Here is a 10097-nt window from a genome sequence, read left to right as displayed (position 1 = left end):
TTACTTTTTCTTCCATTAGAAAGAATAGTTCAGTATGCTGCCCTGCACAGGGTAAGCACTTACCTTCTATATTTGAATATAAATCAGGAAAGGAAAATAGTGTGATATTCAGAACTAGTGCAGAAATTGTGGGACTTAATATAGAGTATGTCTACACTTCAGGCTTGATTAGAACTAGTTTGGGTGTGTATCTTCAAGCTGGAATTTACATGAAAAGAGCAGCCAGGATAGACAGGTATGGCAGAGCCTTGTTTGTGCCCTAAACAATATCTGACAGAATAGGAGGGCATCCAGTTCAGATTATACTACTTCCTAAAACTCAACAGGAAAATGCTGTCTCCTGACAGAGAAGATGCCGAAACTCTATTTTAATCCTCAGAGACTGGATCTCTGTTATTCAGAAGAGCCAGTGATTGTTATTTAGTGCCAGAAATCACAGATGATTCTAGTAAGTCAGGTTCATCATACATACTGTGCAGAGAGAGTTAAAGTTGGATACTGAAATGATTAACAGCTGAGCAAACGTACTAAAGTAAAAGAGAGAACCTAATTTATTTCAGAACTTTTATGAAAATAAAGGAGAAGACAGCAACTTAGTCTTATGCCTGCCAAAAATTTTAAGACTATTAGGAATATAGGCTAGATCCTCAGATGGTGTAAATCTGTGCAGTTCTATTGATTTCAACAGAGCTACACTGATTTACCCCAACAAAGTATCTGGCCCTATGTATTTTGCATGACTATGACAGGATAATATAACATTCAAGGATTACCTCCAGTTTGGAAACTCTGTTTCACAATTTCAGTATTCTTGTTCACAATGAGAAAGTTAATAATGGGTTCAGCACTGATACTTTCTTGTCTCATGCAAAGCTGCTCCTAGAATGCTGAGTCACGTTTTTGGCTGAGTTCTTGATTAATGCAATAGTTTCTGCAATTGTACCACAACAAATACAAACTGCAATAATCTCACCGAATTTACTAATCATGAAGTGACTTGAACAATGATCTTATAGTGCAACTAGGTAGATAATAGCTGAACTCGAAAAATACATCCACTCATTACAGTAGTTCCATCAAAGCCTACACCTACAAGTCCACTGAAATCATCTCCTATGGTATGCACCTCATTCAATATTTTTGCTGCGTTGCCTGTTTCCATCATAATAGTAATTTCTGTAAACTGAAGAAATACATCAGCAATTCTGCAAACTGAATGCTGGTGAGGTTTACATATGTGTCTGTTATTTCCTAAGCAACCCAATGTATTGCACATTTTTGGGACCATATTTTACATGATTTTTCAATTCCTTGTTATCAATGTAGACACTTGCACGCACACACACACGAAAACTCACACAGGATTCCATCTTTCTGAACTGATTCATTCTCTATGGCAGGACTATTATCTTTGTGATCACAAAATGGTGTTCCACAGCATGCAACAGAAACTATTGCCCGTATGATAATCTTTCTGTTCCACTCAATTTCTTAACAATTGATTTGGCTACGCTGACCAAAAATATGATTGATTAGTAACCAGCAGAGGCAGTGCTAGCCCATTGAGGCCCTAAGCAGGAATATTTTTGGCCCCCCGTGAAGGGGTGAACTCCCCCCACACTGGATGGGTTAACTCCTCATTGTGGGTAGAGAGAGCCATGCCTCCACATCACTACTGGGTGGTGTAGCACCAGTATAAGAGGGAGCAGCCCAGCTTAGTCTGGGCTGACTGCTGGAGAGGAAAGACGCCTCTTGACAACTCCAGCCCAGGAACTGCTGGAGCCCCGGACTGTGGAAGCCAGAGGTGCCGAGACCCAAGCAGAAATCCAGCTACCTGAGGACACCCCAGGGAGGTGTGAGCTACAGGGAGTTGCACCAGCCGAGGAACCCGGAGACCCTGAAGACACACAGACCTCTACCACGAGTATGACGTAGGAAGCAGCACGGGGGGTTAGCCATTGTCCCAGTGATGGTCAGCGTGTTGCAGATGGATCCCCACTGACCCAGTGATGGACTCACTCACCAGTGATAGGGCCCTAGGCTGGGACTCAGTGGAGCAGGAAGGCCTGGTTTCCCCTACCTTGGCCCTCCCCCACCTCCCCCATGTGGTGGTCCACACATCCCAACTGGAGAGTAAACCACACAGCTCCACCTCAAGGGGCTGCTCTGTTGACTCCAGACACTAGGCCATACAACCCTGCCCCGGAGGACAAGTCTATTGACTCTGGCCGCTAGGCCATGCTGTCCTGCAAATTCAGGGTGTCTCTAAAGACTCAGGCTGCTAGGTGTCATTGTCCAATGGAGACGAGCTACCCCATTGATGTAGGTCACGAGACCCTACTGCCCTGTGGATCAGGGTGATTATATTGACTCTACATAGAAGCACTTGGAGGAGAGGAAGGTGATCAGGAACAGTCAACATAGATTCACCAAGGGCAAGGCATGCCTGACTAACCTGATTCCCTTCTATGATGAGATAACTGGCTCTGCGGATATGAGGAAAGCAGAGGATGTGATATATCTTGACTTTAGCAAAGCTTTTGATATGGTCTCCCACAGTATTCTTCCCAGCAAGTTAAAAAAGTATGGATTGGATGAATGGACTATAAGGTGGATAGGAAGCTGTCTAGATTGTCAGGCTCAAAAGGTAGTGAGCAATGGCTCAATGTATAGTTAGCAGCCAGTAGCAAGCGGCGTGCCCCAGGTGCTGGTCCTGGGACTAGTTTTGTTCAACATCTTTATTAATGATCTGGATGATAGGATGGATTGCACCCTCAGCAAGTTTGCAGATGCTGGAAGGTAGGGATAGAGTCCATAGTGACCTAGACAAATTGGAGGATTAGGCAAAAAGAAATCTGATGAGATTCAACAAGGACAAGTGCAGAGTCCTGCACTTAGGACAGAAGAATCCCATGCACCGCTACAGGCTGGGGACCAACTAGCTAAGCAGCCATTCTGCAGAAAAGGACCTGGAGATTACAGTGCATGAGAAGCTGGATATGAGTCAGCAGTGTGCCCTTGTTGCCAAGAAGGCTAAAGGCATATTGGGCTGCATTATTAGGAGCATTGCCAGTAGATCGAGGGAAGTGATTATTCCCCTCTAGTTGGCACTGGTGAGGCCATATCTGGAGTATTGCATCCAGTTTTGAGCCCTCCACTACAGAAAGGATGTGGAGGAAATTGGAAAGAGTCCAGCAGAGGGCAACAAAATGAACAGGGGGCTGGGGCACATGACTTATGAAGAGAGGCCGAGGGAACTGGGCTTGTTTAGTCTGCAGAAGAGAAGACTAAGGGAGGATTCGATAGCAGCCTTCAACTACCTGAAGGGGGGTTCCAAAGAGGATGGAGCTCGGTGGTTCTCAGTGCTGGCAGATGAAAGAACAAGGAATAATGGTCCCAAATTGCAGTGGGGGAGGTATAGGCTGGATATTAGGAAACACTATTTTACTAGGAGGGTGTGTGAAGCACTGGAATGAGTTACCTAGGGAGGTGGTGGAATCTCCATCCTTAGAGGTTTTAAGGCCCGGCATGACAAAGCCCTGGCTGGGATAATTCAGTTGGTGTTAGTCCTGCTTTGAGCAGAGGGTTGGATTAGATGACCTCCTGAGGTCTCTTCCAACCCTAATCTTCTATGATTCTATGACTCTGAGCACTTGGTCTTACAGCCCGGCAGATCAGGGCAACTCTACTAACTTTAGCCCTTAGGTCTCACTGTCTAGAAACAGAGGGCAGCTCAAAGGACTGGTTGAGCTTACCCTGCACTGGATGGGTTCTCCCCACCCCATCACAATCCCCCTCCCCCAACACATATTTAAAAAGTGAATAAGGGGACCCTTGAGCTGCTTGGGGCCCAGTGCAGTGCTTAGTCTTCCTTATGCCTAGCACCTGCTCTGATAACCACCATAAGTTGCTAGGTCTTGTTCTTTTTGCGATGTTCTGCACAGCTCTAATTCGGACCCAAGGAGAACATGCAGGGAAACCACAGGGTTTTTCAGTGACATACAGAAAAGGAAACAGGAGGTATAAAATTCTTGTTTCTTATCCAGAGCTACTAAGGTCCAGAGTTTGTGAGCCCTAACAGTAGAATAAAGCTCAATTATATATTTCAAATATTGCAATATTTACTTACCGTACATCTCTAATTGCTCTCCATTGCCAGCGGAAAATACAAAACATGTAATAATTTTAGTAAACGACACTCAATACATCTCAATGGCAGTGGATTAAAAAGCATCATATTTTTCAACAATAAATAGTGGTGTAAAGTTATAGCAAATTTAAAATTAGCATAAGGATTGAATATTGTGTTGCTAGAATCATTTCAGGTGTGCTGAGTGGTAGGTGTTTTATATATATATATATATATATATATATATATATATATATATATATACATACCACCACACACACACACACACACACACATGCCTCATGAATTGGTTAGGTGACTAATTCAAGAGCATTACTGGACTGTTACTGATAAATCGGCGCATTAAAATATTTCTAATTAGAAATACAATTATTCTTTAGTGACGGGGATATATTTCTAGCTAATGCTGAGTATGTTATTTACCAGAGAACACTTCAAGTACTTTGTTAAATGGTTGTACATTTGGGATTTTTCCGACAGAGTTCTACACAAAAGTAAAACAATCCTGTTTAGAGTACCAAAGCATCAATGTCTAGCACAGCAGTTACAGTGTGTACATTACATTATTATGAAATGTATATTTAGCAGTTTATTAGATAACAATATTTCCACATAAAAAGATTAAGATCACTGGGTTATGTCCTTGCCATAACTTTTCCCTGAACTCCAAAAATCATAAAGAAGAGGAATAACATGTCATCACTTACATTCATATTGCAATTTGCCTTTCTGGAAGAGACCTTTTTATTTTCTTGGGAAAAAATCATATCATATCATTTAACCTGTAACAGTTACATGTCTGTTCTTCCCTGTGACAGTTGCCTGCAGGGTGAAGAGCCTCAATAGACCTAGGATTGAGCACACATTACTCACGGGAATAAAGAGAGGGGGGTATGATCACAAAGAACTTAATCAAAAAAATTATGACTGTGCTGTTCCTCACCATCAAGAATTGTAAATGCTAATACTAAAGTTTAGAATTATAGTGAAACACAAACTTACATCTAAAAAGGTATCAACAAACATAACCGTGGGAGAGGACATTATCACCAAGGCTCTTTGTACAATGTGTCACATTAAACCAAATTTATTCATCCAGCCGCCCATTTGCAATTTATGCAGTAGAAAGGTGGTGCATTATGAGGCCAATGTTAACTGATTACAAAGTCATTCCATAAGCTGTGTAGCTTCAAAGCTGAGGCACCTACAATGAGAGACAGTTGTCCTTCACACATTACCCCCATCCGATATTAGATTCAGTTTAAGGGTGTAGTCCTCATATTCAAAGTCTTTTAATGCACTTTGGCCTGACTACCTACAAACTATTTCCCCCTCTGCATCAGTCCAAGATTGATGGAAGCAATGGAGTCCAAACTAAGTATAATAGGAAGCTTGGACCTAGAAACCACAGCCACTTGAATTTAATATAGTAAATAAGGAATTGGTTTAGAATAATAGAAAATTGGGAGCTGGAACAGATTCATTGGAAGAATGGAATGCAGCAGATGTGATAAATCTAGTCTTTGGTAAAGCATTTGATACAGTCTCTCATGAAAAAAAATTCTAATTGACTTAGATGTGGGCACTTTCATCCGTGTGACTAGACATAAGTTTATTTGGTAGCAGGCCCACGGACAGAAATTCCAGGCCCAGGGCCGTCCTTGGGGAGGACAGAACCCAGGGCAGAAGTGACGAATCTGTCACTTCTGGAACCTCCAGGTCTTTCTGGGACCAACCCTGCACCAGCCCTCAGGGACCCACAAAGCACAGGGCCCAGCCCTGGAGTGGCGCATGTCGCCTAGGAGCCCTGTGGACCCAACCAGGTGATATAAAAGGCCTGGGGTCCTGGCCACCACTGCCACTACCGGGCCAGCGGCCGGGGCCTCAGGCCCTTTTAAATCGCCCGGGCCCTTGGCAATTTGCCCCCCACCCCCATCAGCAGCTCAGTTTCACAGAAACCCTAACCTAATACATGCAGGAGATACCTAAGCTGGTACATGCACCAAAAAATCCCCATGTTTTGGCATCTTTCTGTGGATTGTGTGCCTGAAGCAGTGCAGCTGGGCTCTGCACAGCAATCAAAGCAGCAGCATTTTGGAGCAGTGCTACTCCCTCTCAGTCAGACTCAGCTGAGCAATGTGGAGGGTGGACATAAACATCCGTTTCCTAATGAGAAGTGCAGATTATGCAGCAATAACAGTTCCTGACCACAACCTACTTCAGCATAATAGTCTGAGGAGAAACCTTGCAGGGTGATCAAGGTTGCAGGGGGATGATTTTTGGACAGCCACTGGTGTGAGAGAGACAAGGTGTAAAAGAGGGTAAAAGTGATCCTAAGAGTCAACAACAGCAGAGAAGACATTGGTGGGAGAGAAGAGGAGATATTCAATAGTTTCATTTCAGTTTATTTCCCTCTGGTCCAGGAACCATCACTGAAAAGCTGTGTTCTACTGAGTGGTGGTGCTTTCTATTTTCTTGAAAATGTTTTAAAAATTCTAGATATCTAGTAAGGTGGAATCAGATAAGGTGATAACACACAAACAGAAACAACTAACTGATTCTATGAGAGCAATCAAAACTGGGATCTGACTCATCAATAGCAATTCATAAGGTATAGGGCAGCTTTGTGCAAGACAACCTAGTAGTCTGTCAAGCATAATTCTTGTACAGGAAATGTAAAAGCTGTAGGAACTCCTGTTTGAACACTCCTAGTCTAGTATTTAACTTTAAAATCTCATCTGATGACACTGTGAACATAAACAATTTGCAGTAGGTAAATACCCATAAATTCTATGTGATGTATGAATTATTTGTGTTTAATCTTTTCTCTCATCTTTTTCAGTAATCTTAGATATTACTTGCAACACCAGTGGGTCCACTCTCTCAAATGGAAGTATGATTTTCAGATTGTTGTAACCATTTGAATAGAGGGTGCTGAGTGCAGAGCATCACACACTATATAAGGAAGGGAAGGACCAGGTATTCCTGGTCCGCATCAGAGAAGCTGTCATGATGAAGAAAGCTATATCTGTCCTCCCCACCTCAAAACCACCCAGAGGAAGAAGGATAGCTTGAGGCCTTCTCATTAGGGGGAAGAAGGGTCATACAGCTAACTGGCTTCCCTCTAAGAAAGAGAGATTGAGATTGCAGTCAGGAGAGTTGGATTGCTTTCAAGTCAGATAAGCAGCTAAATTTGTATTATTGAAAAAATAACTTTGAACTTAGAAATTATATGTGCACACCAAACATGCATTTACTATTTACCAAGGACAGCTCTGATTATTAAAAGTGAAATAATATTAAATGCTCATTTTCTTGTCATTTATGCTCTTTTGGGGCAACCAATCAATGGAAGTGAGTTTCTTTTTCAGATTTTACAAATTTAAATTTTAGGCCACCTTGAAGATGACATTAGCCCTTAGTCAAACCCAATTTTTTTCTGGTCTCTCTCACAAATCTTCAAGATCTGCAAAATAGCAACCCAAGATTGGAGGGAAACCCCTGATGGTCAGTGCCACTTTGCAGTCTACCAACACGGTCCACTGTAGACTACTGAAAAAACAAACAAAAACCAAAAACCCCCCACACAACCAATCTACTCATGTTTCATGCTCTTTGGAGTGGCTGACGACCAAGAATTGCCAACATGAGGGCAGGACTGCCAAATAGGTGGAATGTAATTATAATTAAATTTCACCAACCCAGCAACAATGTGAACTCCTGGGACCTCTATAACAGTCTTACCATGGAGTCAAGACAGTCCACTTTGGGGTCTCCAATCTTACACCCAGGCAAGCTGGACTTAGTGATAAATGGTCACTTAGTGATAAATGTGGTCACCAAAAATCACAAAATATTCAGGTTGCTTCCAGGCTCAAGAAACCAGTTGGCTTACCCACGATCAATTTGTACCTTAGATCTGACACCAAAGACAATGCCTGTAGGCCAATCCTGTAATAAACTAACTAAAGGTTTATTAACTAGGAAACAGAAATATGCACAAAATGATTTACAGTCTGTAATTCAAAAGGTCAGGGAGATTTAGTAATCCGTCAGGCGAGGAATGTCTTTTCAGTGCTTAAACTAGGTGGACCTTGGGGATCTTCTGCTTTTTTATTTCTTTGGACTCCTACAAGGGTGTAGGCTAACAGCAGAGAGATGAAGAAATCTTCATGTTAGCTCTTTTATTTCCCTCTTCCAGCATTTCACACCAATTGGACAAGGCCTTCTGCAACTAGTAGTTTCATTGACAAGGTAAACAAACCTTATGAATAGGAGGGAAGTGGTAGATGGTGGTATATTTTGACTTTAGTAAGGCTTTTGACACTATGTCACAGGACCTTCTCATAACAAACTATGGAAATGCAACCTAGATGGAGCTATATAAGGTGGGTGCATAACTGGTTGGAAAATCATTCCCAGAGAATAGTTATCAGTGGTTCACCATCAAGCTGGAAGATATGTTAAGTGGGGTCCAGCAGGGATCAGTTCTGGGTCTGGTTCTGTTCTATATCTTCATAAATGATTGGATAATGGCATAAAGAGTACACTTATTAAGTCTGTGGAAAAATACCAAGGCTTGGAGGGCTTGGCCAAGTGTTTTGGAGAGTAGGATTAAATAATTCAAATGATATGGATGAAACTGGAGAAATGGCCTGAAATAAACAGGATGAAATTCAATAAGGACAAATGCAAAATACTCCACTTAGGAAGGAACAATCAGTTGCACACATACAAAAAGGGAAATGACTGCCTAGGAAGAAGTACTGCACAAAGGGATCTGGGTTTACAGTGGATCACAAGCTAAATACAACTCAACAGTGCAACACTGTTGCAAAAAAAGTAAACATAAGTCTGGGATATATGAGCAGAAGTGTTGTAAGCAAGACAAGAGAAGTAATTCTTCCGCTCTACTCTGTTCTGATTAGATCTCAGCTGGAGTATTGTTTCCAGTTCTGGGTACCATATTTCAGGAAAGACGGGAACAAATTGGAGAAAGTCCAGATAAGAGCAACAAAAATGATTAAAGATCTAGAAAATATGACCAATGAGGGAAGATTGACAAAATTGAGTTTGTTTAGTCTGGAGAAGAGAAGACTGAGATGGGACATGATAATAGTTTCAAGTACATAAAAGGTTGTTACAAAGAGGAAGAGAAGGGAGCTAAACTGTTGTCCTTAACCTCTGAGGATAGGACAAGAAGCAATGGGACAAGTTTAGATTGGACATTAGGAAAAACTTCCTAACTGTCAGAGTGGTTAAGCACTGGAATAAATTGCCCAGGGAGTTCGTGGCAGGTTAGACAAACACCTGTCGGGGATGCTCTAGATAATACTTAGTCCTGCCATGAGTGCAGGGGACTGGACTAGATGACCTTTAGAGGTCCCTTCCAGTTCTACGATTCTATGATTCCATATACTTCTCCATGTTTGAATGTGGCAATTAAAATTTTGTCCTATAATAGACCACTTAATTTATGATAGTATTCCATTGCTGGGCAGGGGCGGAGAGGGGTACTCTTCCCATCTGAGTTCACCAGTTCAGAGCAAGCATTTTTACAATTATGAAACAAACATTTTGCCTTATAGTATGGATTACAGACATTACCAGTGAGATTAATGCATGCAGCAACTACCAAGCATTTCATAGAGTCTAAATTCTAAATACATTCTTATAAGACTAATACTGATTTTGAACACAACTAACATAGGTGAGCTGGTTTGATTTCCAGCTAGTAGTTTGTCAGTTAGTTAGTTAGTTCTGAGTTAATGCAGCCTTGGCCAGAGCTGGGCATTTGGTTTTACTAGCGTACACCATGTTAAGCTCAAAGTGCTGCTTCCGCATACATCTCCTGCTGAACCATGAAGTAAATAGTGGCTGCAAGAATCAAAATAATAGCTGTGTAGAGAATTATTCACTTTGCCACTAGGCAAGATACTTAGACACA

The sequence above is a fragment of the Gopherus evgoodei genome, chromosome 2 (assembly GCF_007399415.2).
Source record: "Gopherus evgoodei ecotype Sinaloan lineage chromosome 2, rGopEvg1_v1.p, whole genome shotgun sequence".
NCBI lineage: Eukaryota > Metazoa > Chordata > Testudines > Testudinidae > Gopherus > Gopherus evgoodei.
The sequence above is the reverse complement of the archived record's forward strand: the minus strand, read 5'-3'. Positions refer to the sequence as shown.